The sequence below is a fragment of the Phalacrocorax aristotelis genome, chromosome 19, assembly GCF_949628215.1.
Source record: "Phalacrocorax aristotelis chromosome 19, bGulAri2.1, whole genome shotgun sequence".
In the NCBI taxonomy this organism is placed as follows: domain Eukaryota; kingdom Metazoa; phylum Chordata; class Aves; order Suliformes; family Phalacrocoracidae; genus Phalacrocorax; species Phalacrocorax aristotelis.
Genome location: NC_134294.1, coordinates 3704497 through 3729756, shown reverse-complemented (window position 1 = coordinate 3729756; position 25260 = coordinate 3704497). Strand labels below are relative to the sequence as shown.

The window sequence follows — 25260 nt, the reverse complement described above, 5'->3', positions numbered from 1 at the left end:
TGCTTATGAATCAACATGTTAATATTGATGCAATAGAAGAATAAAGAGGATCAAACTTCTAAACAGAAAGCATAACATCAAATACTGATCTGTTTGTTTTCCCATCTGCAAAGTTCCCCTAACAGGCAAAATCCTTGCAGTAAAAAGGGAAAAATTATGAACTAGGCAGAGGCAAAGGGGAAGAAAGAAAGCAGCAGATAGCTAAGAGCTAAAATTAAGTTGTTGAGGGAGAAAATGTTTGCATCTACTAGCTATAGATTGCAACATGCTAGGAGCCTTTGTATAAAACCAGCCAATAACTTGAGACACTGAGATCATCAGAGTCCAGAACTTACTGTGGGCAATTTGAATCACACTGCTGTTGTTCAGGGGCGTACGTAGGGAAACAAAACAAACACTGAAAAGCACATGGGGGGGACCTAAAATCTGTATATGGTCTCTCCCCCACTGCCCTGGGGGAGCTCACAGGTTTGTGAATGTAAGGCAGAAAGGTTTGTTCCTCACAGACTCAGAGGAACTGGAAAACGTTTGTAGGAGGCTTGATCAGAAGACTGCATTACACTTTCTTTTTCCCTTTCTCAGAATGAGGAATCTGTTTTTGATCTCATACTGGTGTTAAGTCAGAAGGAACCTTCTTCAGGTTAATGGTGTTAGATGGCATAAATCAGGAGTAATGGGGGAGAACCAGGCTGTGCAGTGTACTACACAGGTGTTTCACTTCCCAGCAGTGGCCGATACTGTGTCCTCATCACAAGTTAATATGATGTAGGACACTAAGGCACATTCTGTGTACACCAGTACCTTTTTAACACGGGTACTTCTGATGAAGCCACAAAGTATTCTTTTTTCAATTTCTCCCTAATTTAAAAAAATACCGACCCTTTCCCTCTGGCAGCCCACAGCCACTCTTTCACTGGTCACACTGCCTACTGTGATTTAATTTGTTATTGATTTTTACTGAGGAGGTGTCCGTAACGGAAGTGAAGCAGCCCAAATCACAAGTCACTTTTGAAAATTGTGACCAGCCTCTTACCAGCCTGAGAAGAGGATGATTAAAAATGACTGGAAAGGCAAAATCAATCGGGCCCCTTCAGAAAGTTGTTTGGGTGCACAAAACCAAAAATCAAACATTAGCAGTATTAAAATCAGATTCTTTCAAAAGCTTCAGCTGGTCTCCTATGTGACAGAAATAGCTTTGTTTCCTAAACACAGAGCAGGGATTTATTTCCACCGCAGTGATGGCTGAGGAGGAGTCACTCTAGTGTGTCTGATAAATAACATGTGTTTCTAACATTATTTTGCACTCCAAAGCTCACAAAACTCATAACGGCCTTCAGGACAATAAATCTAGAGAGTGGGTTATGGATTTAACATTTTAGCTCCTGGATAGCTGCTGTGAGGGAGATATTAAATGGGCACTCTGGTGGATCAATAGATTCTCAAGACTCACGTGTCTGGGCTCAGTTAGGCTCTGCCTACTGTGGTGAAGGCACTCAGAAGGCTCCCGTGGAGCTCACCTGCAGCCCCATGCACTCCCCAGGACAAGTTTCACCTCCTGCCGGGGTCAAGCATAGTTTTCAGTGATTTATTCACAGGGTTGCCATTTTCCTAGGAGCACAGCACATGGATATCTATAGATGTAACCTCAGAGCATCCCCAGGCAGCAGTGAGGCGTTATCCTACCCATGGGAGTCAGACACAGGCAGGCATTAAGTGACTTACCTGGTGCAGCCCAATGTCTCGCTCAGCACTTATTGTCAAGGTCCTCCGTGGGTATAAACTGGTCTAAATCCATCAGGTTCACTGGCAGTACACTGACCACACTGACCTACACCATGAGCATGGTATTTTGGAAAGGGTGGGCTTGGATGGGGTTAGGGTGGTTGCTGACTGGGAGAATCTCTCTCATGAAGCTCAGGCGGATGATGTATCATGGTATGTAGATTGAGCAAGCGACTGCAGAGAGAGGGGTCCAGCAAGATATCTCCATCTCCTCCTGTAAGGCATAAGCGAGGTTTGGCCAGGCCATTCCTGTTCTTCCCTGTCAAATGTGCTAGTTCTGCATTTCCATTACATCAATTATGGCCACAGCAAATATTTGATTTCAGTGAGACGTGGAAGGAAAGGAAAGTACGTCTTCTTCCTGGCTCAGGGTGGGCTGGACGCAAGTCAGAGTAAAGGAGTTGGAGAGAGAGCTGGGGAAGCAGCTCTCACAATTTGTGGATGAAGGGGTATGAATATGTATGAGCCTGTAATTGGCTCCCACACATAACCAAGGTGCCTGAAGGCCCAGGCGTCCTGGCTAATTGTTGTAGACAATTAATAACTTAGATTTGGCTAATTCCATATCGTGCTGTGCAACTCATTACAGGCGCAGAGTGTGAGATTCTCTGTGAAAGATGCTTGGAGATAGGGAGTGTTTGGGGATCCAGGCTCAGGGGCAGAGAAGGTCACAGCTGGGCTGGCACCATCCTTGGCTCAAACACCAATGAAGAGTCGTCATAAATCACAGCCACAGCAGGAGACAGTGACACTCTGTCTGTCAGCCTTTGGCCAAGTTCTGGAGTCACAGTGAGGGATGGCTCTTACCTTCTTGCTGCTCCCTGGAAACAGGACCTCGATAATGAGTCTGTGGCTTTAGTAAAGCACAGAGCAGATTAAACCACATCCCTGTCCTGTGACCTGGCTTACACATAGATCCTTCTTGTGAGGATCTGAATCTCATAAGTCAAAAACATAATTAGACTCCATTGTGTCCCGCCCACAGGGATCTCCTGCAAACTGGATGACTAGCGGTGGTATGCAATTTCCTGAAGCCCACTTGAGGCTTTCATGATAACCTGCCACTAAAACCAAGCCTCCTTGGGAGGAAACACTAACAATCGTAGGAAGGGGATGTGGCAGCTACCCAGTTTGCTCCCTGTTGCAGGACATGGGATAGGTGTGGAAGGAGTATGTGGGAGATCTCATGCTGGCATAAGCAATGCCTCCCTGCAGGCCCTGGGGAAAGCTGGTATCACTCTCAAGCCAGACTGTTTTATAAGTAGTCTGAGCAGTGATGGACCCTGGTTTTCAGAGTCTAATAAAGCTCTGTTTCGCTGGGTTTAATGCCCTTGTCACAGCAGCATTCATCAAAAGCAAACAGCACCTGGGAGAGTGGAGCTCCCTGGTGCCTGAGCGCCCAGGAAATAGATGGTGCTCTGAGCCGAGATTTTGCAGGCAGCATGGAGCACATTGCATCTGGAAGCAACTGATTTTTTATGATGTTCAAACAAGCTCCACCAAACAAGCTACCTCTCCCTTCCCGTTTCTCCAGCATTCATGTACTTGAGCTTGCTGCGGTTTTAACTGCACAACGTCAGTGACATTGTGTCTCCTATTCCTATTTTAACTTTCTCCTTTTTCTTTCTATTAAAATTTTTCCTAGAGTTTCATGCTAGACACAAGAACGTTCCTCCTCTGTAACTTCTCTATCCATCTTGCACAAATTCTGCAGCAGAGATTATAGGTACTGGTCCTATGCTGTAGTTTTCCTCTTCTGTTGTACCATTTTTAATCCTGTCATCTGTCTCCTTCACTCTTTCTCTTTTGTCTGTTACCCTTCCTGCACCCACATATTCCTCTGCTTTTTCACCTTCCTTCCTGCTTTTTGGGACAGCCTGACCACAGTCCTATCTCTGTGGGCTGACAGGGCTCAGCGTCCCACAGATTGATGGCTGGGCTTGGATTAGAAGGGGGATCCTGAGAGGGATCCTGGATGCCCTGTTTTGGGACAGGATCGTGTGAGCTACATTGTATTGTTATAGAGATCCAAATAACTACAATTCTAAAATGTAACTGCAGGGAAAAATGGGAAATAATTATAAATGAATGAATGTAACAGACTGCTGATGGGCACTGGTGGAACTTTAATCTCTGGGCCTTATTAAAGTAAACACATCCCCGGCACCCACCAGCTCTGGCCATTCTCACTGCTTTGCCATCTGTTTCAGGATGGCTGGATGGACAAAATTTCCATAATTTGCAGAATGTCCTCATGCAAAGCGCAGTAAGAAGGCTGCTGACAGTTTCTGGTCTCCTGGCTCTGAGGAGACAAAGCTGGGCTTTCACTCAGGGAGGAGATCCAGACTACTGCACATGTAACTCTTTCTCTTTTGAGTTTCAGAACTTGCAGAACTTTCCCAGAATTTTATGAAACTCTCTTCATTTTTCCCCAGGGAATATGAATTTCCAAAACATCCCATGACTGCAACTTCAACAAAACAGTTCTCTTCCAGCACCTGAGGAAGTCTGGGAAGCAAAACAAACAAGAAAACCCAAACCACACACACTTCTTGAGCTTAATGCAAATAAATCACAGAAGTATTAAGTTCTAAATATCTCTCTCCACCTTCCTGTCTTTCATGCTGTTTCTTGCCTAACAATCTTTTATCAATCCGTCAGTCTGGTTTATGTACAGTTTAGCTTTTTCCTATGGCTATGTTTTGTCTGTTGCTTGCCTCTTTATCCTTCTTGCTTTATACTAATATCACTGTGTTGGTAAATAGGGACATGCCACCAAAAGCAACCGCAGAAGATATCTCTCCAGCCCCACTTCCCAAGGGACACTTTCCTCCATTTTGAGAGACCAGGGGCTCTTTTGCAGCGATGGTTCTGCTTCCCAGCTACAGCCACATGCCCTGCCCTCCACTGGAGATCACCACTGGAGGCAGCACAGCTGGATCTGTCCCCACACTGCCATGGCTACAGTTCACAGCCTTCCGTATGGACACAAACCCACTGACACGGGTACAAAGGGCTCTAGTGAATGATCTGGAGCCACCACAACAGTCAGAGCTGGCCTGTCAGAGCCTGAAGCCACCTTCTTTGGCAAAAGGCAATCCACATCTGTCTGCCTGCGCTGTGGTGCTCAGACAGACACGTGGCCCCTTTCCTTGCTCTTTCAGAGAGAATCAGACCAGTCGTTGGCTCCCTCACCCGTGGGGTGGAACATCCTTTCTCCCACATCAACAGTTCAAGCAGGCTGATGCTTAGATGGAAATGTCTGCACAAACAATATAGAAAGCTTCACTGAGAATAGATGGAGGGTTTCAACTGCACTCCCTGTTCACTCAGGGTATGAAAACAGCACAGGCTTTTGTTCTGTTTCATAATCTAAGGCAGGATGATTTTCCTGGCTAGGTGGAAGGACCTGGAGATGAAAGGAACATTTAGCTGCATAGTTTCCCAATATATAAATAGCTATTGCTGAAATAACTCTGTTTGTGCTATTTTAGAGGGGGGACAAAAGATTTATTTGCCAAGTGGATACTATATAGAACTCCCTGTTCGTGGGTGTTTGAATAGACAGGTAATGAGTCATATGCTCCATTGCTAGGAACTGGCCAACCTTTCAGAGGTTAAAAGGGAACAGGATTGATTTATAGCAGCTATGAATTTGGTCCATGCTTTCCCTCTACACTTAATTTTTTTTCCACAATGGTAACATTAGCATTAACAGGAAAAATACCTGATATGAATGTGTGGAATTTGAATGACACCTTCTCTTGCATTAATCATTAGGCCAGAATGTGCCCTGGGTTTGTTATGTGCACACTGGAACATTTCCCACATATTGTTCACAGTGATTTACACTAGGAGAGGAAGGTTTGATTTTGAGGAATCCTTTTGCTTGCTAGGAATTTCTCACCTAGAACCTTCCTAGGAATTTTTTGTTTTCTAGGAATTTTTTGAGATAGAAAGTTGCTAGATTTTTTTTTCTTTCTGGTAATGGCTTCTGTTTTATAGGAATTCTTTGCTTTCTGGTAATTTTCTGGCCCATAATCACTTCTGCAAGCTCTCCTGGTCCTCCAGTAGCTGAAGAGATTACTAACATTTCCTGGTGTTTCCAAAGTGGCAGTGAGCGTGCACCTTTGTTTCAGCATGTGAACGGTTTAGTTTGATTTCTTGTCCTCCTCCTTTTCTTCTGATTCTTATTCTGTCCTGGCTTCCTGGAGCAGGCATTTCTCCCACCTGATTCTCAGAAGCACTTTTATACTGCTACTGCCAATATGCAAAACCTTCTGATTGTCCCCACTGCATAGCTGGTGGGGAAGGAGTAAGAAAGGATGCTTTGCATATTTTATTCTTATTACTTCAGAAAGGAATATCTGAAACCCCAAACATTTCAGCTTAAACTTATATTTTGGTTCCAGACAGCGCCTCTTAAAGATTTGTGTTTCCAGTGAAGAGCTGAGATTTTCTGCTGGTACAGTAGTGCATTTTTTGAGAAGCCCTATTCCTCTTTATGTATTTGGAAAAAAATGGCCAGGTTTGAAAAGCTTTGAGCACTCACAAATTCTGTTACAGTTAATGGGAGTTTCAGGTCTGATGCTTACGGGTTTAAATATGGATTTGAAAACCTACCTTTTGGCGTCTGTATTTGAACATCTTGGCTTTTTATTATTGGAATGCCCTGACTTTTACCCAGTGTGATTGCTTCTCCTTGGGGTGTATTCCTCCTTTGGGATCTTGCCTTCATCAGAGAGATAATTTCTGAAATGCATCAGGACACAGAAGGCTCTGAGTGATTTCTGTCTGTAACACACGGCAGCTGAGAGGACCTGAGACTTCTACATGAAGGTCAGGCAGCTGCTAGGGCATTTCTGTCAGTGAAAATGCGGTTGAAGAGCTCGGTTAACAGCTCTCCCTCCGTGGTGTCGGGGGGGCTCAGGGGACTGGTAATGGAATATGGCACTCTTTGCCTCTGCTTTACCAGTTAATATTCTCTCTGGTGAGTCATAAGTGAAGGCTAGTGCCAGCTGACTGTGATTTTTGGCCTCTTTGACGTGACCTTGTGGAGTGAACTTAGTTTCTAAATACTAAATTCAGCAGCCTTCCTTCAGAGCTGTACATGGGAAAGAGCATTGCTGGATGAGATGGGAGGAGGTATGTGCAGGCTGTGGAAGGAGGCTGCAGCTCTGAAGGGGCAAGTTTAGAAATCACCAATTTACCCTTCAGAGCTCACTAACACTGGGGTCTGAGTGTGGTGAAAGCAGCTGGTAAGAAGAAGCAACAGTGGATGAATAAATTACACCCCAAACCTCTTCCACCACCATGCTGTACAGAAGGGAGCAGAAGGCTAGCAGAAAGCTAAGGCAGAGATAACCCAGAGTGACTTATTCAGGATCCCAGAGTGGATCCCTGGGGGCTGGCACTAGAGGAATAGAGGGGTCCTCTGGATTGCGATGTGCCTCAGACCATCCTGCCTCTTTATAGATTGTTATTGCTTATGTTTATACCATGAATAATTTGAAGAAAATCTATCTATTGTAACAATTAACTTATTACATCTTCCCTTCTTTGTTCAACCCCTACTGTGATCTGTGTGGTAGAGTCTACTTAGGGACAGTTCTTTTACTAGAGGGCAGGTAAAATGGTATTAGATGCTCTACAGGTGGATGTGAAAGAGAAGAGAGTAACAATTGCAGAGGGCTTTCTACGGACTCTGAGGCTCAAGGAGGGGACCAGCTGTATAGAAAAATACAAGGGAGACACAAGGGCCAAAGATGAACTGTGGAACAGGAATAGGTTGAGCAACATCTGCCAGAGGAAGACCATTATGGACAGGGCAACACTATCACAGTTCATCAGTCCCTGCAGGGAGACAGCTGCCGCATTCGTTCTGCTGACTTCTGCCTCAGAGTGGCCTATCATGTGTAGCCTCCCCAGGAGGCACAGAAGTGGCCTCATCTCTTTCCCCTCCCCTATGTTCTCTGATAAGAACACTGAAATAGAGGAAAGGATGTCATGTTCAAGGTCGCATAGTGAGTCAGTGGCAGAGCTAGCTGGGGACAAGCCTCAGGGCTTCCTGAGTCCCTGGCCTGCATCCAATGTGCATTCACTGGCACGAAGCAGCTCTGCAAATCCCGCATTCATTACAATACAATAAAGCTTTGCTGCATGGGTCTTTTTTTTTTTTTTTTACAATGTCTCTCGAAAACCCAAGACTGATTTGCATTTTAAAACCACCAGTTACAGCTCAGGAAAATGCTATTCAGTACTTCCCAGAGCTCAGGAGTAAAGATTCTCTCTCAGTTGTTCTCTCCTAGTTCTTTTGCCTAAATCATATTTTTGTCCAAATTGCACAATACTTACTGCTAATGTTTATGTCATGAATATTCATGACATCCTGGGGCTTCAAGACTCCATTGGAGAGGCGAGCGCAGGAGGCATGGCAGCCTGATGCTCCTACGCTCCGTACATACCGGCTGGAGACGGCAGGGTGAGAGGCTTGTTTGGGTAGGACGTGAGCTGGGGGACACTAACGCAGTCTGGGATCCCTTGGGGAACGGCGGTGAAACTCCATTAAACAGTGCAGTGAAGGCCTTTTGAACAACCAACTTCCATAAAACCATTAGCTTCACTCACTTCATTGCAAGGAAAAGGCCCCACATGCAGCGGGGGTTTAGGGTACGCTCTGTCCCTCTTTACAGGCTTCTTTTTCTCAAGGCAATCGGCAGATGGGCCTCCCTTTCGCAGAGAGCTTCATGACCGGGCAAACTCTGCCTGTCCCCAGAAGTGTAGGACTGTACCTGTCAGCAGTGGCGATTTCGGTTTCCACATGCAAATTTACGCTGTTGCCTGAATGTAAAAAAGCCTGCCCCTGCCGTGCTGCCCTGCGCCCCTGTGCCCGAGCAGGGGCAGCTGCCCGCAGGCAGCGTGGGCCCGCAGCCGCACTCTGCCCCGGCGCTGAGCTGCTCCGCGCGCAGGGCTGGGTCACGCTTCCCTTTCGCCGAGGTGGCTGAAGGCTTCCAGCCTCACTGCTGTTCAGATGGTGCCATCTGGCTCTCATGAAATATATGAGGAATGTTATCCAATAAAAGAGGGGGCTGGCTGGCTGTGTGCCTTCACCTCTGTGCTCTTTGGGGAAGGGATTGTTTCTGCATCTGGGAAATGTTTAACATAATTTTTGAATACTAGTGTTGCCTGAGTAAGAAATAACAGGCTGGCAGTTTGAATTCAGGCCTGAGCCAGTGGTAACTGGAAGCTGTTTTGCTTGATCAGGTCAGGGCTTATAAATACATGAGGTTTATAAATACATGGCACATAGAAATAGCTTGTGATGTGGCTTTGTTTTGTGGGCAGACAGGAAATATCCCTCACCTTGATGTTCCATCAAGCAGGATGTTAGGAAAGACAAAAAGGAAAGGTCTGAGTTCTCTGACAGGAAGACAGTAGGAAACTAAGAACACAACTTCAGAAAAGCTGAAGGATGTTTCTAAACAGAGCATTTTGTCCCCACTTCCCATTCTTTTCCTCTGAAAATACGCTTTATCTGCAGCTCAGTATCCTTTAGGGATTGCCCCAGGAGCTGACGAGTGTTGGATGTGCCTGCTGATTCTTCTGGGGCACTTAGCTGGCAACCGACGGAACAGAACCTCTCTGGCTCTGGGGGCTGCTGCCCTTTCTTCCTGGGTTTCTCCATTATTTTCTCTCCACTTTATTAAGCTTACTGGTGTATTCAAACAGCCTTGATTTGAGCCCTAGCTAACAGCACTCACATGTATGTATTCCACCTTCCCGAGCCTGGCTCCCAAGCCAGCGATGGTGTTTAACAGAAGTTCAGTGCTCAGTTGTTACCCAGCCCTCTCTGCTGTATGGCTTTGCTGTCTGGTACAAACTTGAAAGCCTTTCAGGCAATCAGGCAGTAATAGACCTTGTGGAAGTTGAACGTCCCCCAGATAAAATTTACAAGGCCTCAGAGAGCCTGCCTGGCATTATTTAACGCTTTAGTAATGAGCACCTGAACAGGAAAGATTGCTTGGGTAGTTTTATTCTGCATAGATGAGCAGTCAGAATTTCAAAGAGGAGCCATAAATATAAGCATGCAGAATGGCCGATGGTACCCGATTTTGGCATGGAAGCCATCGTGCTGAGACTGTGGGAAGGTTAGAGAGCATGAATAAAGGGGAAGACGTTTTCCTTCAGCTTCCCAACTCCAAAGGCATCCTTTAGCCAGGAATGGCTTTAGGTGCAGTAGCAATCTTTTTCCTGCCTGCTTGTGACTGCGTGCCTCTGCATGTGGCCAGGCGTTGGTGAATATGCAGCCTGCTAACGAAGGCTGCAGTACAGTGCCAATGTCTCTTGGTGTCACACGTGTGTTTGTGTACCTGCGTGGTTAATGAGGACAACAGCAGCGAGCAGCGCATCAGTCTGTGTGCTAGCTGTTTGCCTGTGCACGTGTGGGGTTAATAAAGGCCACAAATAAGGCTAATTCTTTGTAGATGCATTTTTAGTGGAGTCTGCAATAAAGCACTGAAACTGTTGTGCAGGGGTATGTGCAAGTAACGTAGGTACAGCTTGATACAGTTTGTGTTTCGTGCACGGATATTGCTGCTTATGTAGACAGTTCTAACCTGTGTCTGAGTAAAACATGTTCAGAGTTGCTGATTTAAACTAGTAATGAACTATTTATTCATTTTGGCAACACATGTTATTTTGTTGAACACTGTGAGGCCTGAGGGAGGGAAATGATAGCAGTCAGAGGCTGATGCTCTCACGTGGAAGGCAATGTTAAGCCAGGTGTGAAGATTTCCACTATGCACCATCCCCAAATATTTGAAATGGTTTATTTCCTTCCAATGCAGAATGAAAAGAGACTGGAATCACAGAAGTTGCCATAAAGCAGGACTGTCAACCTCCCAGTCACCCCTTCCCATCCAGGTGAGTCTTCCATTATGGGGCTTTTCAAGTGCAGTGCAGACCACTGTGTGTTCATGCAGTGATATTTAACAGATGAACGTGGCAGTCTGAGCGTCTCCGTATTGACAGGGAAAGGCATATTCTTGATGTATAGTATAGGTGCTAACATAGCAAGGGAAGCTTCTAGTTCAGCTGGGGCTAGTTAGCTCTGCGGTGTGCGTGTGGTGAAGGGAGGCGTCACGTGTGTTTATGCTGTCGGAAAACCATGTACAAGTTTTAAGAGCTAAAGCTGTCAAGTTGACATACTTCTGTGTGCAGAGAGGAGATGGGCACGGTTCGTCCGTGAGCAGGTGTCAGCATCCCTTTGAGTCTGTTTGCCCGTACGTGCATTGCAGGGCTCGGTGCACTGCATGCTTGTGCGAAGAGGGGAGCAGGGGGCCGACTGAGGGCTCCCACGTGTGTGCCTGTCTGTGCCTGTAGGGCTGTCGGAAACGCTGCCGAGGAGAGCTGTGTTATTGTCTGAGTGCTCGTACGCTGCGCTGACTGATAACTCCCTGCAGTTCGCTGGGCTCTGCTGTGTGATTGATTGAGCGCTGTCCCTCACATCAGCGTGGGCTCCGCTCGCATCACCGGCAAAGTTAGAAAAAGCGATTTTTCCCTTTACTGTACACTTGCAGTTTTCAACAAAATTGCTAACCCCTCACCATCACCTTCTCTGCAGAAACCTCCATCACTGGCAGAAATGCACAAAGCTGGTGGAGTGCAATTTTACTTCAGGAGCCTCATTAAATTTGCATTCCTTGGAGCCCCACAAGGAAGATGATGGTCTGACTTTGTCTGCCTGGCTTCCTATTCACTTTGGGTGATGCATCAGAAAGAGCGCAATGCCTCTGACACAGCCGCCTGCCTGGAGACAGACTCAGGTGATGGGCCTATTTAACTGTGCTGCCTTCTATTTGTTATTGACTTGACAAATCCATCTAAAAACTGGAGCAGGCAATATTTCTCCTAGGCACCATCAACTCTCAACTAAACAAGAATATTGGGAAAAACATGCTTAGGTCACCTCTGTAATGTAGCCTGATTAAAAGCCGTTCCCATCATGTAGTTGTTCAGCAATTTACTGACGTAATCCTGCTCTTGCAGGAGTCTACGTTGCAGTAACAGGTCACCCCAGTAAGCAGGCCAAGGATGGGGGGAATGCTGTTCTCTCCCTGCCTCCAAAACTGGAGTGGGGCACAGAAGGGCGCACGATAAATGAATGTGAGACCGCCGTATCCAGCACAGTGATTAGAGACTGCTGTCAACACTAAGCAAAGCCCCTGTACTCAGGCATGTCTTTATCATAGTCAGGACTCTTTCTGACTCCTGAAAGGCAAAGCAAGGGCCCATGGTCAAGGCGGATGGCCAGCCGTGCAGAAGGCCTAGCTGCATAAGGGGCAAGCATGAATATAAAACAGATTTTCTCTGCCACCCTAGTTAATAGCCTGCCACCTCCCATTTAACGACTCCTACTTAATTCAGGGATTGTTGCTGCATACCTCTGCCACTGAATGAGTATAGATGTCTCCTTTTGGACCATTTGCCTAGCGGTGGGAGTGCCAGTAAGGAAAACAGATGAGTCCTTCCCAGAGCGCTGGCTCTTAACACGGGACGGACCTGCAGCACTGGCAAAAGTTTCTGTTCCAAGACGTGCCCGGTGCCGGGGTGTCAGCAGTGCCTGCCCCGGCAGAGCCGGGTTCCCAGCCCCCCGTCCGGAGCCCCTCACCCGGGGCACTGCCCCCACTCCCCGGGCGGCACCCCGCAAACCGAAGGCGCCCTCGGAGGGTGGGCAGCGCAGCCCCGGGCCGGGCCCCCATCCCCGCAGGGCTCCAAGCGCAGCCGAAGCCCCGGCGGCCTCTTCCGCTAACCTGCCCTCTCCGCTAAGGGCCCGCACGGGGAGGGCCCGCACCGGGGACCGTTCCTAAGCGTCCCGTGCCGCGACCGGCGGAGGCGGCCGCCCTTGCCCTCGGGGCCGGGCCCCGCGGCGGGGCTGCCTCCCCGGGGCCGCCTGCCTCCCCGCCTCCCCGGGGCGCCCTCCCCGGGGCCGCCTGCCTCCCCGCCTCCCCGGGGCGCCCTCCCCGGGGCCGCCTGCCTCCCCGCCTCCCCGGGGCGCCCTCCCCGGGGCCGCCTGCCTCCCCGCCTCCCCGGGGCGCCCTCCCCGGGGCCGCCTGCCTCCCCGCCTCCCCGGGGCGCCCTCCCCGGGGCCGCCTGCCTCCCCGCCTCCCCGGGGCGCCCTCCCCGGGGCCGCCTTCCCGGCGCCGCCGCACCGGGGGCCGGCGCGGGCGGGGGCCGCGCACGGGGCAGGGTTTATAGTGCGGCCGCAGCGCCGCCCGCAGCCCGGCGGGGCGGCGGCGGCAACGGGCAGCGGCCGCGCCCGGGCGCGGAGCTCCGCACCGCTCCGCACCGCTCCGCTCCGCACCGCAGCGGCGGGGGCTGGCGGCCGCCCCCGGGGGCCGGCGGGCCGTGCTAGCAGTCGGCAGCGGCGCACGGTGAGGCGGCATTAAAAGGCGGCGTGTGGCGGCTCCTCGCCGCGCCGGCACCCGGCGGAGGGCCCGGGTGAGGGGCTGCGGGGGACCCGGAGCGGTGCGCGCTGCAGGGCGGGCATCCGATACCGCGGTACCCGGCTGTGTCCCGGCATCGCGGCGAGCACACGGCTGCTGCCGCCCGCTCGGGCGGAGGTGAGTGCTGCGCCCCTGCGCGGAGCGGCCCCGGGAGGGGGGTCGGGGGGACACAGCCCTCTGCCGTCGTACCGGCTCCTCGCTGCCCGCCGCCAGCTCCCGGGCGCTCGGCTCTGCCTGCGGGGGTGGCTGGGGAGGGGGAGGTCGGGCTCCCGGTCCCGCGGTGGTGAGAGGAGAGCACAGCCTGCGATCGCTCCCTTTCACCCCGCTCCGCTGGTTACTTTCCTTTTTTTAACAAGCCCTCTAGCTCCCCCCCCTCCCCCCCCCTATTTTTTCTCGCTGCGAATACAACAGATAAATCCCTCGGTTGTGTGTTTAGCCAACTCTCCCTGGAAGCTCTGGAGAGTTCATGAATATGCACGGAGGAGAGCGTTTCCCGGGGAGGCTGCCTCTATAATAAGCTGATTGAGCTGTGCCTGCAGCGGGGCCGTTCTCCTGGGGGAAAAGTTGGGCACCAGAACTGAGCAGCTTTGTGTCCCCGACTTCACGGAGGGTTGGCCTGCCTCCCTGAGGAGGAGGAGGAGAGCCAGCAGAGGCATCCTCCATGCTCAGGGATGTTAGCAGGTTCAGCCAGGCAGGATCCTCATCTCTGACAGCAGCTCGTGTCAGATGTTTGTCTAGAAGATGTAAAGAGAATCATGTACCTGGCACATGTAAGGTAACCTTCCTGTTTTATACCGGCTTGTGTAGAAATTGTAGAAATTGACTTTTCCTGCCTAAAAATCCTGGGTCACTTAGTAACAGCATTACATTGCTTAGCAACGGTCCCAACTGCAGCCCAGTCCTGTTCCAGGTGGACTCCAAAGATGTGCCAGCAAAGCAGCCTGTGTCCTGGAGAAAATGAACTCTTTCACGTTCTTTACTGTTTGGTGATGTGATGACCAAAGCAAAAGAGTGGGGCTGGCTGCCACTGCCCAGGTATATGAAAGCGCTTGGGAAGGGTGGGAGCTGCTGGGAGCTGAGTACAGCTGAAAACCTCCCGGGCAGGGGGAGTAGGGTGGAAGTGGCAGGTCCCTCAGACACGCGTAGGACCTTGCGTCTGCCTTGCTGCTGCATCCCGTGTCGCTTGCGCTTTTGCGCTCAGGCACCGCGGCGTGCTGGTTAGCAACCTTAGCTTATGCAATTATTAGGATAGTATTTTGACAGCTGTGCTGAGTCTGTTAGGGTTTAATGTAATATGCAAGCAAATAAGTTCCTTTAAAACAAGGCTGATGCATGCCCCCTTCTGCGGCTGCAAGACATGACTCAAGTTAAGTGGGATGAGGACTTGTATTAGGAGAGAAGTACTTTTATAATTCAAACGACAGAATAAACAAACAGACTTTGTGCTCACGAAGCCACATGTGCATACGCATAAAATCTGCTGCCCTAAAAGCTCAATTTTTTAAAACAATCTTCCCGTGAAAATTTGGGTGAGCTTTTGAAATTAGCTTTCTGTTCTTGCCAGTAAAACTTTGCTTGGGGACAATATTTTTCTCTCTTCCTCCCCAACAACCTTGTGAAGCGTTGATAAAGATATTATCCACAGCATCAGCTTCCTTTGATTGCTCTTTTAGGCTGTGTGTCTAGATGGAAACCTAGCAACACAATAACTGTATTGAAGGGAGATGTTTCAATAGCTACACTTCTTTTAGCACACTGGATGCATCTTCAGAGGTTAGACTCATCAAGCCAGTCTCTTTACCCCTTTGGAGCCTGGAATGAAACAGACCTGAGCTAGTGAAAAAGACAACAAAGCTGGAATGGAAATGCTTAATACGATAAAAGATCTGTTCTCCCCTTCTTCCCGCTGCCCCTGTGAATACCTGCTGTATTCCCATGGGGAAAGTACTCCACTAGGGAGGGAGAATGCTTGTCTAATAGAAAAGTGATTCAAGGGGAAACTAGCCATCAGTATTTGTGACCATTTCACCTAGACATGCATGGGGACAAGCTAAGGGACAAGTGGCCCAGAGCAATGTGTAACAGTATAATGTGTGAGAGCCAGACTGGTGTTTGGGAAGTAGCATCAGCATCATTGCAGTCACCCACTGTGCTGAAGGTTGTGATACGGTTTCTGCAACGTACGGGGCCAAATTCATCCTCAGGGCTGGGAAAAACTCCACCACCTGAAGTCACTGACACTCTAGATTTACCTCACTGGCTATATTCGAGTGGTTTTGTTGACATGTTGACAAATACCCTTGCTGTGCACACTGTCTCTTTACAACAGTGGAGTAAGGCACTTACAGGGAATCAAGGTGACAATATCTGACTGGCTCTATGTAATTTGGGGGCACAGAAATGAGGGATTTCACACTGGTGAAACCTCTGTTAGTTTTCAGGTGTTTGGGGAAAATGCCTTTGCTAGGTGCTAAAAATTCTCTCAATACCTAGTTTGTCCTTGGCCACACCTCCCAAGACCTTTACTTTTTCCAGCATTCATTAATTAAACATCACAAATGCCTTTGTCAAGCCAACAGAAAAAGTGGTTAAGTTACAGAACTTTGACCACTTCTGTATCTGTCACTTCTGAACTGTCAACGAGGAGTGTTTTTAACAAGCTGTATTGTGCAGGAGTTCATGGGGGTAGCTGCAATGTGCGTGTACGTATATGTAACTGTATAGCATGAGAGTGATAGGATGTGTGCATTTTGGTCTGGCACTGGGGGAGCGTATGGATAAGGTGTCAACATTTTGCATCAAAAAAACCACAGTACCTCTGAAATCCTCTTGTGATGCCAGTGCTCTGAAATAAGTGCTGCTTACACAAAGACTTGCCTGTTGGGTACAAGTACTTAATAAGTAAGCTTGACTGAAACTGGAGAAGGATAGGAGTTCATACCCTGATGGCATATGGAAAATCTGGATAAGCTGTGATTTTTATTTCTGAAGTTTGAACAGGTCCTACTGTGAGTCCCAGGGTCCCTGCGTGATGCTGCCATGGCCTCTGTGCATGCCAACATGCAGTAAATCCTGGCAAGGCTCTCTTTAGCACGGAGCATTTAGCATACAGTTGGTTTAATCCTCTAATCTTATCAAGCACTGACATAAATGAGAACTGAACAGATCAATTCATTCTAAAAAATCAAACCCTGTTGTATTTCTCAATGTAGTGCACAAGATTTCTCCTTTTGCTACCTGATTGGCTTATTTTTGTAGCCATTCTTTGTTTAAAAGTATCTGACTATATATTTGGGCTCAGTGGTGAAAGGCTCTCCTGTGGCATGAGTTTATCTGCTGTTTAAGTCGCCTCAGGGGATTTTAGGATCAAAGCCACTAATGTGGTCTGGGAGGCTTGGTTACTGACAGCGTGAGGTTGGGAGAGGAAGGAGTTGCTTGTAAGTGTGGGTACTTCTTACCTCCTTGGTAACAACCAGTCCCGTTTATGTCTTGTTCCTTTAGTGCCAGTCAAGAGGAGTGGAACATGTCCTTTTCCTTCCTCCTTCCCACACACCTCCCTGTTTTGTCTATAGAGAGAGATGAAACAGTCCTCACGCGGTGTGTGCGCAAGCTGCCATTCCGCTCCGTGAATGTGTGGCCAGGGGCAGGGGAATGTGTTTCCAGACCTTGTGATGAAGTTGAACAATGAAATATTAGTTTCTAGCTCTCCCTTATGTCTCCCTTGTGATACCACAGAACAGGCTATCTCTTTAAATATCATTTCACACAGATTTACTTGAGTTCATTCATCTTGATGCAGCTTTACCAGGGTGAATTTTCTGAGGTCTAGCCTTACTGATGTCTTTTCTAAGGGCTGGCTCCTGCCTCCTTTCCTCTTGCAGAGGAGTACCTTATTTCATGAACAGCTCTGCTGCATTCAGTGAGACTGTCTAAAAAGTAAGGTGCTGTGGTGCCTGTGACTCAGACTAATACAAGTCAATTTAAAGGCCAGATTAAGCACAGTTTGAGTATGGATTGCAGTGTCTGGCCCTTGATGAATAATTCAGGAACACGGAGGAGACAGTTAAGTGTTTAATCCAGCTCTAGGTAAAGTCAGCAAGAGACTTTCCATTGACCCCAGTCTAGAATATGTTTCAGCATGGACTTAACTGATTTTGTGAGTTGTCCCATTGATGGCAGTGTGCTTCAGGCATGAGCTACAACAACTGTCTGAATTAGCATCCAGAAAATATTATTTAGGACCCTCTTGCCTGTCATACTGTCATGATCTGCCCCCTGCAGCACCATGAGAGCAGTTTTCTGAGGTCTCAGCTCTGCTGTTGAATCATGATTTTATAGTATTGAAAAACAGAAGAAATGAATGACTGGAGTGCCACACCGTTAACGGGAGAAAATACAGACACAAAAAGTTTGGCAAACCAAGATACAAAGGTTTAATTTTGGTTGCTTAGAGCTGGGGATGCTGCCCTCCCTTTGCAAGAACCAGGCACTTGCATGCCATATGGATTTCACCAGAACTGGACGCTCAGCACTTGACAGCTCAGGAGTCCACTTGTGTCCACTGCTGCCAGTGGCTGAGTGTGGTCTGCCTTCTTGGGGGTGAATTGAACTCCAGGCACTGGAACTGCTCCTAGAAGACCCACTGTAGTGGGGATGGCAGAGCAGCTGTCTTCTGCTGTTGGGAAGCAGAGGATGCTCTGCACCTGCAGCTCCTGTTTTGTGCTGTGGGTCTGCAGTAACTGTGGAAATCGTGTCCTTCCAGCTGGCTCAGAGGGATTTGCTTTCCCATAAAGTTACAGTTCAGCACTAGTCATAAGCAGTGCTGATTTTTTGATGAGAGCAGCATCATTGACTTGGAGGGGCAGAGCGTCTCCTCTTTCTTGCTGTAACTCTGGAAGTATAAAACTTCCAGTGAAACCTGTGCCCTTGCTCTCAGCCTGCAGATGCTGGCAGTGCAGCAGGCTTTGCTCATCCATGGGGAGGTAAGCATGCCCACCGCAGAGCAGGGCACCCCAGGCATAGGCTGTCTCCTGCACTGGGATTAGGGCTTCACAGATACCTGACCTTTTTTCCTGTTTTGAGTTATCTCTGCTTGTTGGGAGAAGAGGTTTGGGGAAGAAGGCTGGGATACTTTCCCTGCCATCTGCCTTAAGGCAGCAGGCTTGAAAGTTGGCAGAGTCAATTCCTGATCTTTGCCAAGCTCTGTTAATAGAGGATGACTCCTCCTGAATAGAAGGCAGTTCACGTTACATAAATAGTGGAGAAGGGGGAAAGGCCAGTGTGTTTGCAGGGGGTGAAAGACATACTGGCAGTCGTCTTGTTCTTAAACTGCTGCTGGTCTTGACTCTCTGCTTCTTTACAGGGGAGAGTCAGAGGTGAAAATAATTTATTTTCTGCCTGGCCTTCAGGGTGTGGATGCTATTGCTTCTGCAGCCTGGTTCTGCAGCTGCAATCTCAGGTGCTGTGTGTAAATGCAGTCACGTCAGTGAAGTCACTTTGGATTTGTTACTGGGAATGTGAGCTCAGGATCTACCTGCTGAGATGACTACATGGACGAGCTTGTATGGGCTTCAGGACTTCCCGTCTGCTGCTGCCACGGATTTTCTTCCCATCTTACTTCTTGCAGAAATTTCTTTGATTTGAGCACAGAGTAGGGTTCTAGGAGACCTCCAGTTTTACTCAGAGCTCACCTGGCGGTCTGGTGCTAGGCTAGCAAGTCAGAGTCTCTGTTTCTTCATCTATATGTGGTGATATATATTTATTAAATAATAATAATGCTCTGCACTAAATTGGCACTTTCAATTCCAGGGTCACTTGGCTAAATAAATGTTTCTTTCACAGTTTATCTACAAAAATGTATTGCAGGAGCCCTGTTTCCCCCTGCCTTCCCATGTTCTTAAAGGATCTGTGTGTTTGCAGATGAACAGCAGAGAAGGAAATTCATGTGTTGGCATCACAGGCCCCTGGTGGGTAATAACTTCTTTCCAGTTTATGATACTGAGCATGGGAGGAGCTGGGGCATCTGGTAATCAAAGCAGAGGACTGGGAAGAGTTGGGTCCTGTTGTTGCTCTGCCACAAATCTTGTGATTTTGAGCAGATCTGGAAGGTCGCTGTAGCAAAAAAGACTGGGTTTTGGATGCCTCCGTTTCTGGGCACCCAGTCTGTGTCATTCTTAACTGGAGTCGTAGGTACCATTGCTGCTCCCCAAATGGCAACTAAAACCAGAGTCCACTTAACAATATTAGTTGTAGCTTGCCTAGTCTGTATTTAGCTTCTATTAAAGTCAGCAAAAGTAGTGGCTGAATTCCAGTAGAGCTGGAGCTAGACTGTGGAGTCTTGCTTAATTCATTTGTAAACTTGCATATAATCCGACCTATTTCCCTCGAGGAATAAGGGAATTGGATCTGATAGGTATCCGCAAAGGGTTTATGCAGTCTCTGGCAGAAGCTGATATGGTGCACAAATGGAAAGTGCTCTTTTCTCCTAGGGGGATGTGCTATATGTTGACTTGTTTCTTGGCTCTGTTTTACACCCAGGAGCTGAGAATGGATTGCTTTTGAGTGCTATATAAAGGTCTGTGGAGACAATATGGGGGGAATCCTAATCCTTTCCACTGCTTGGGGAACTGCTGAACATTCAGCACGCTTGATTCCCTGAATCAAATAATTTGTCTTTTTGTTCCTCCTTTTAACAAAGCAAATGAATTCCTGAAGAAGATGGGGCTGCAAACTCAGATTTGAACTAGAGCCCAACGGGGCATTTTAAATGTGTCTGAGAAAAGTGCAAAGCCACCCTGGCTCCTGGTAAATCAAACCTGGCCAAATCCTCTGTCTTCATATTTCCTCTGCCGCTTCTTTCCCTCCACCTCCTCCCTCCCACTTGCTCTCCAGCTAACAACTCATGCGCCAAGTTTAATCTCCAAGCTAATTTTTATGGCTGAGTTGAAAATGGAAAGGTGGACAGGCCCACGAGAGCATGAAAGTGACTCAATAAAACAGCGGCCTCCATTTAAACTGAGGGCTCTGAGTCTGGACAATATAGTCAACAGCTTGTTTTGAAAGCTAAATCTATTTTGCTGGGAAGCTTGGGCTAGTTCTTGAACCATGCAGAAAGCTGCTCCTTCTGGTGCTTCCCGCCAGCAGTTGCGATTTCCAGACTCCAGGCCCAGGCGTTGCAAGCTCTGGTTTTTCAGGACCCACTGAGCACTTGTCAGTGTCTTAGACTCACTCGAGTGTCAAATCTATAGACACACTTTTAAATGGAGTGTCTCAGAATCTGATGTATATGCTTCGAGCCATTTTTTTCCACATCCAAATTGAATTTTACTTCCAAGGCCACCCCTTCTCTTTCTCCCAACCCTAAACCTAACATCTCAGCTCTGTCACTTCACATGGAGGTCTGAGACAGGCAGCAACTGGGCAACGGAGCTGTGGTATTTGGTGTTCTTTGGTCCCTTTATTTTTGTCACTGATGTCAATACTTGTGCACAGAGCATGGTAGAAATGCTGCAACATGATAGGGAGCTATAAAATGCCAGCCTATGACAACTGGAAACAAGATATGTTGGCAGGTAAATGTTTCATCCCCTGTGGCACTGCTTAAGCTGAAGAAAAGAAGATTCATTCCTGTAAATCTGCTACATGAAACTAATTCCTTGGTGAGTTACCTACGCTAACTGTGGAGTTCATAGCATAGGTTTCTGTGTAAATGGTACAGTAGGGCATTTGGCCTTACTTAGATTCCTATAAGAGAGCTATACTGTAAGTAGCAGAGATAAAATTACCTCTGTGATGACATTTTCTTTACAGACCTCTTGTTGTTTCTTATATTTCTGGTGTGTTGTGGAGGAGATCATTCTTTCTGGATCTAAATCTTGGCACACATGGCCAAATTCATTCCTGTCTGTATGCCACCTGTCTACATTCCCATCTATTCGGCTATGCTGCAGACCCTGGTACTGTTTGCATTTCCATTCCTCTGGCTGATTTGGGGAGTACCTGCAGGTCCCTTACTCAGCCCACTGGGCCTGGTTTCCAGAGGGGCAGACACAATTCCACCTCAGCATAATGCAGTGGAGTGAGTCCCTTTGAAAATCAATTTACAAACATCTGTGCAGGAATATTTTGCGTTTGCTTGCGGAGGGGGATCCCAGGAGGTTTTGGGACAAAGCATGTTGTGAAAGGATGGAAGATGGGGTCTCAGACTGCAGAATATGAGAGCCATTGAGGCAGACGATGTGATTTGCCCCAGGAGTAGTAGAGCTTTCCTTCATTTTTGTTTGTTTGAACTGCAGGACTTGGTTCTGCAGTTAGCAGAAGTAGCATCGCAGCCTGTGAATGCCTGGCTGAGAAGTGTGGGATGTGGTAAGCGACTGGGAACCATTGCCTGAAATGCTTTGATCCTTTGCCAGATGGCAGTCCCTTGGTATCCTTTGGGTTGGAGGATTGCCATTCACAGGCTCCTGAGCTTGTGCAGCTAACAATGCCTGAAAATCTCTGAATCTCTGGTGGTAGAAGGGGAATAGGGGCAAGGGTGGTGTCTGCCTCTTACTGAACAGCTCCTGTGCTAGGCTTAGATCATGTTCCTCTGGGTCTGTGCTGGGAGAGAGGTTGCTGTTGTCTCAGGTCAGTCCTGGTGGCCTGAACCTGTAGCCTATAGACATGGCTTCACTGGCAGCTTCTGGGAGCTGCTGCCAGCATCATTTCCCTCCTTTGCACAGGGACTAACAGGAACCAGGTCTTAGTGGCTCTTGTCTGTATTAGGAAGCATCCTGGACTCTTTCCTGAGATTAATGTGTCATTAAAGCCTGTTTGCTTATTCTGAGACCCTGCCCCCTCCTCCGCTAACAGACTGCAGGACTGTGCTCATTGAGCTGTGGTAACATTTAATGTGAGTTTCTGCATGGCTGGTGCAGCTGGCAGTAAGCTTTAAGTCCTTGTACTGGCAGGGGATCTGCTGACGTGCTGTTCAGGCACAGAGGCATCTTGTCTCATCTCCACATCCTCCCCTTCCCCTCAGGAAGTTTTCCTTCTGTTCTGAAAACCTTTGTGTTCACCCAGGTCCTGCTCTGGAGCAGTCAGCTGTGGCACTAGAGGCTCTCCAGCCTCTGGGTTTTACACCTCTGCTTCCAGATTTCTCACTGATCCTGGGAAGATGAAAAAGCAGTGTTAATTAATCTAATTCCAGAAGCACCAGGTTTTCATGGGAGAGTAGCTAGCTGTGTATGTTACAGGGAGAGAGAAGTGTGGGAGGTAAGAAAGGCATACCTGCACAGATCCCGCTTCATCAGCTGCTGCGAGCCAGCTCGCTACAAGCTACTTTGTGAGTCCCTCCTGATCAACAGTAAGTTTTCCATGGGTGACAACAGAGCTTGGTTTGCTGCAGTTATTCCCACTCAGCTGTAGTGAGTGTCAGGGTGAATTCTCCCCAAAATTCAGGCCCTCATATTCTCAGAAGTAAGAGGCCATGTCTGTACCACAGACGAGCTCAGCTCAGTGCATGGAGCTGGAATGGTGCATGAACAACCTTGGGTATGTCTTCTGCTCCCTCATTTATGAGGGGACAGCATCACCCAGTCCTCTTTCGTGCTGGTACATGGAAAGCCCAGTGAAGAACTGAGTATGGCTGAAATACTGTGAGAGCATGGGGACTGCAATGAATGCGCAGATTGCAGCCCTTACAGCCTTCTTGTTGTGAAACTGGCATGTTCTGATGGCAGTAAATTATAGCAGCAAAAAGGCAAGACTTTTGGATCCATCAGTGTGAAGCTAGGTAGCATCTGGAGTGAGACACTCTGACCCACATGACTGACACGTGTAGATGGGACTTTCTGCCTGTACCTCCTTTTCCTGGCAGGTTGGAGCATGATGAGGAGAGCTGACTGAATACAGACCCTTCAGGTGAAGGGGAGTACTTGCAACATTTTCTTTTAATCTTAATTGTACTTTTCTTGTTGGAGTGGCAACAAGTGGAGGTGAAGTAGCTGTCTGTGCTGTGGTTGGCAAGAAGCACTGGCAGCATAGGTTGGCATTCCTCTGTTACCTTTCATGTTGCTGCCTGCAGAGCCACAACCAGCAAAGTCCTTTCAGCACAAACTGCCATTGAGGCTGCTGGCGAGAAAGCAGCTCACATGCACGGTGAGGAAGAAATTGCCCTCCTCCTTCTCAGTAATGAACTGGCATCTTATGGGGAGACTCTGGAGAGGGGCCTTTAGGAGAGGGTGTTTTGATTAGTCCCAGAAGCACAGTGTGCACACAAGCAGGCTATTGCTGCGGAGCTGCAGATGGAGGGGAGTGCACAGCCAGCCCTTGTCTTCATACTTCCTCCTGCTGCAAGGAGCAGGTGTGGGGAGCAGGGTCGGAGCTGGGAATCATGCAGCTGAGCAGAGTGGTATCGGTGCCCATGGTGATGTAAACTGGGGAGCCTGAGCATGGGGTGGAATAATAAATGACTGGCAGGGGCTGACAGCAGGACTTGGCTTTCCTTTTCAGGGTGACAGTGGTGTAGGAAGCTTAAGTTTGTTTATAAAAGAGCAGCATACAAGCTTTGGGGATGGCTGTTTATTCCAGGGGCTTGGGGAACTGGTGAATCTGTTCTGTGGTCTGATTCCTTCCAGGAGTGAGTGACACTTCTTGGGATAATGATACAAGGCCCCGGTTTGTGGCAGCCATCTGTATTTAATGATCTGTGAAGGCTTTGCTATGAACACAGGTGCTCAGGGGTAGACACTGGAGTGCGAAAATCCCTACATCTTTAACAAGCTTGTTATCTTGGGCCCCTGGTAGGTGGGATCCAAGGGTGCTTGTGAAGCCTGTGTCAAGGCACCCAAAGGCACACAGCTGATCCAGAAGCCAACCCTTTAACTCAGCAGAGCAAGTGGCTGGGGCTCAGACAAAATCCAAGTAATTTTTGTAGTGGCTAGGTAAGTAATTTCTGAAGCATATCAGAGTCTCAGCTTGCTTGGTGCCTGTGTGCAGAAACCTGTAAGTGCCACATGCCTGAGTGACAGCGGGGCCTTATCATTACCACAAGCAAGTAACTCAAGTGGTGAACATGGCACAAGGCTGCAAGGCATGCTACGTGCGATTATAACTGAGGCGCTGCCTTCCAACACCCACAATCATTAGTTACAATAACCAGGAACAAATTATTGAATCAGGAAATCAATTTCTTTGGCAATGACATGCGTGTTAGCAAAGTTCTTGCGTTGGTTTACCTCTGCAGCAATCCTGGGATGGCAGGGCACCGAACATGCATGGTCTGATGCCAACAAATCCTGGTAACCTTCCTCTTTGAAAAGTGCCAATGTTAGTACTTTGAAACAAGTATTTGGGGGCAATTTATTGTGTCCTTTTGGATTTTGTTTTAAATCTGTCAGGATACAGGCACTTCCTGGAGTCACTTAAGAAGTAACACCCTAGGACAGGCCTCACAGCTGGTACCTGCTGGAGCCATGGTGGGGCTGCCTGATTTTCCCAAACCAGTGCCATATGAAGGTCTCCCCCTGATCCAAGGCTGCAGGATAGCCCTTCTTCCTAATTAAGGAAACATGCAGGAGAAGTGTCATGTTAAAATAGGAAACTGAGATGGCTGAGCCTAGTTTTTATTTGCAGGCATCTTACTCCTTGCAAAGCACAGTAGAGCTGCTGATTTCTGAAAGCAACAAACAAAAGCAAAAGCTTTTGCTGTACATCTGTGTGTGGATCGCTGCTGTAAGGTTACCTAACTCTTCTGTCCGCTTTCTTCTTGCTCTGTTCTGTGTGCAGGTACTGCTTCTCACATAACAGCTTGATGTTGCAGCTCAAGTTAGGCTCACAGAACAAAGCAGAGTTTGCAGTTTGTTGCACGCAGCCCCCATCTGTGCCATTCAGTGCACTCTAAGAAATTAGGTATCCTGTGTGTCTTAAACTAGGCACCCAAAAATAAGTGTCTATTTTTTTTCCTTCCGATCTCCTGAGCTCCTGCATCTGTCAG

At 48.2% G+C, this 25260-nt stretch overlaps 1 protein-coding gene across 3 annotated transcripts in view; it reads left to right on the top strand.

Moving 5' to 3' along the window:
• Window positions 1–10650: 10650 nt before the first annotated feature.
• Window positions 10651–25260, top strand: part of DISP3 (dispatched RND transporter family member 3) — a 45421-nt gene continuing 30811 nt past the window's right edge. For 2 of the 3 annotated variants that reach the window (XM_075113849.1, XM_075113848.1), the window contains exon 1: window positions 10651–10704. The gene's annotated coding sequence lies outside the window, so the exon portion shown is untranslated. Of the gene's footprint in view, window positions 10705–13054; window positions 13404–25260 lie in introns of those variants that run through there. The other variant, XM_075113850.1, reaches the window with a different exon arrangement.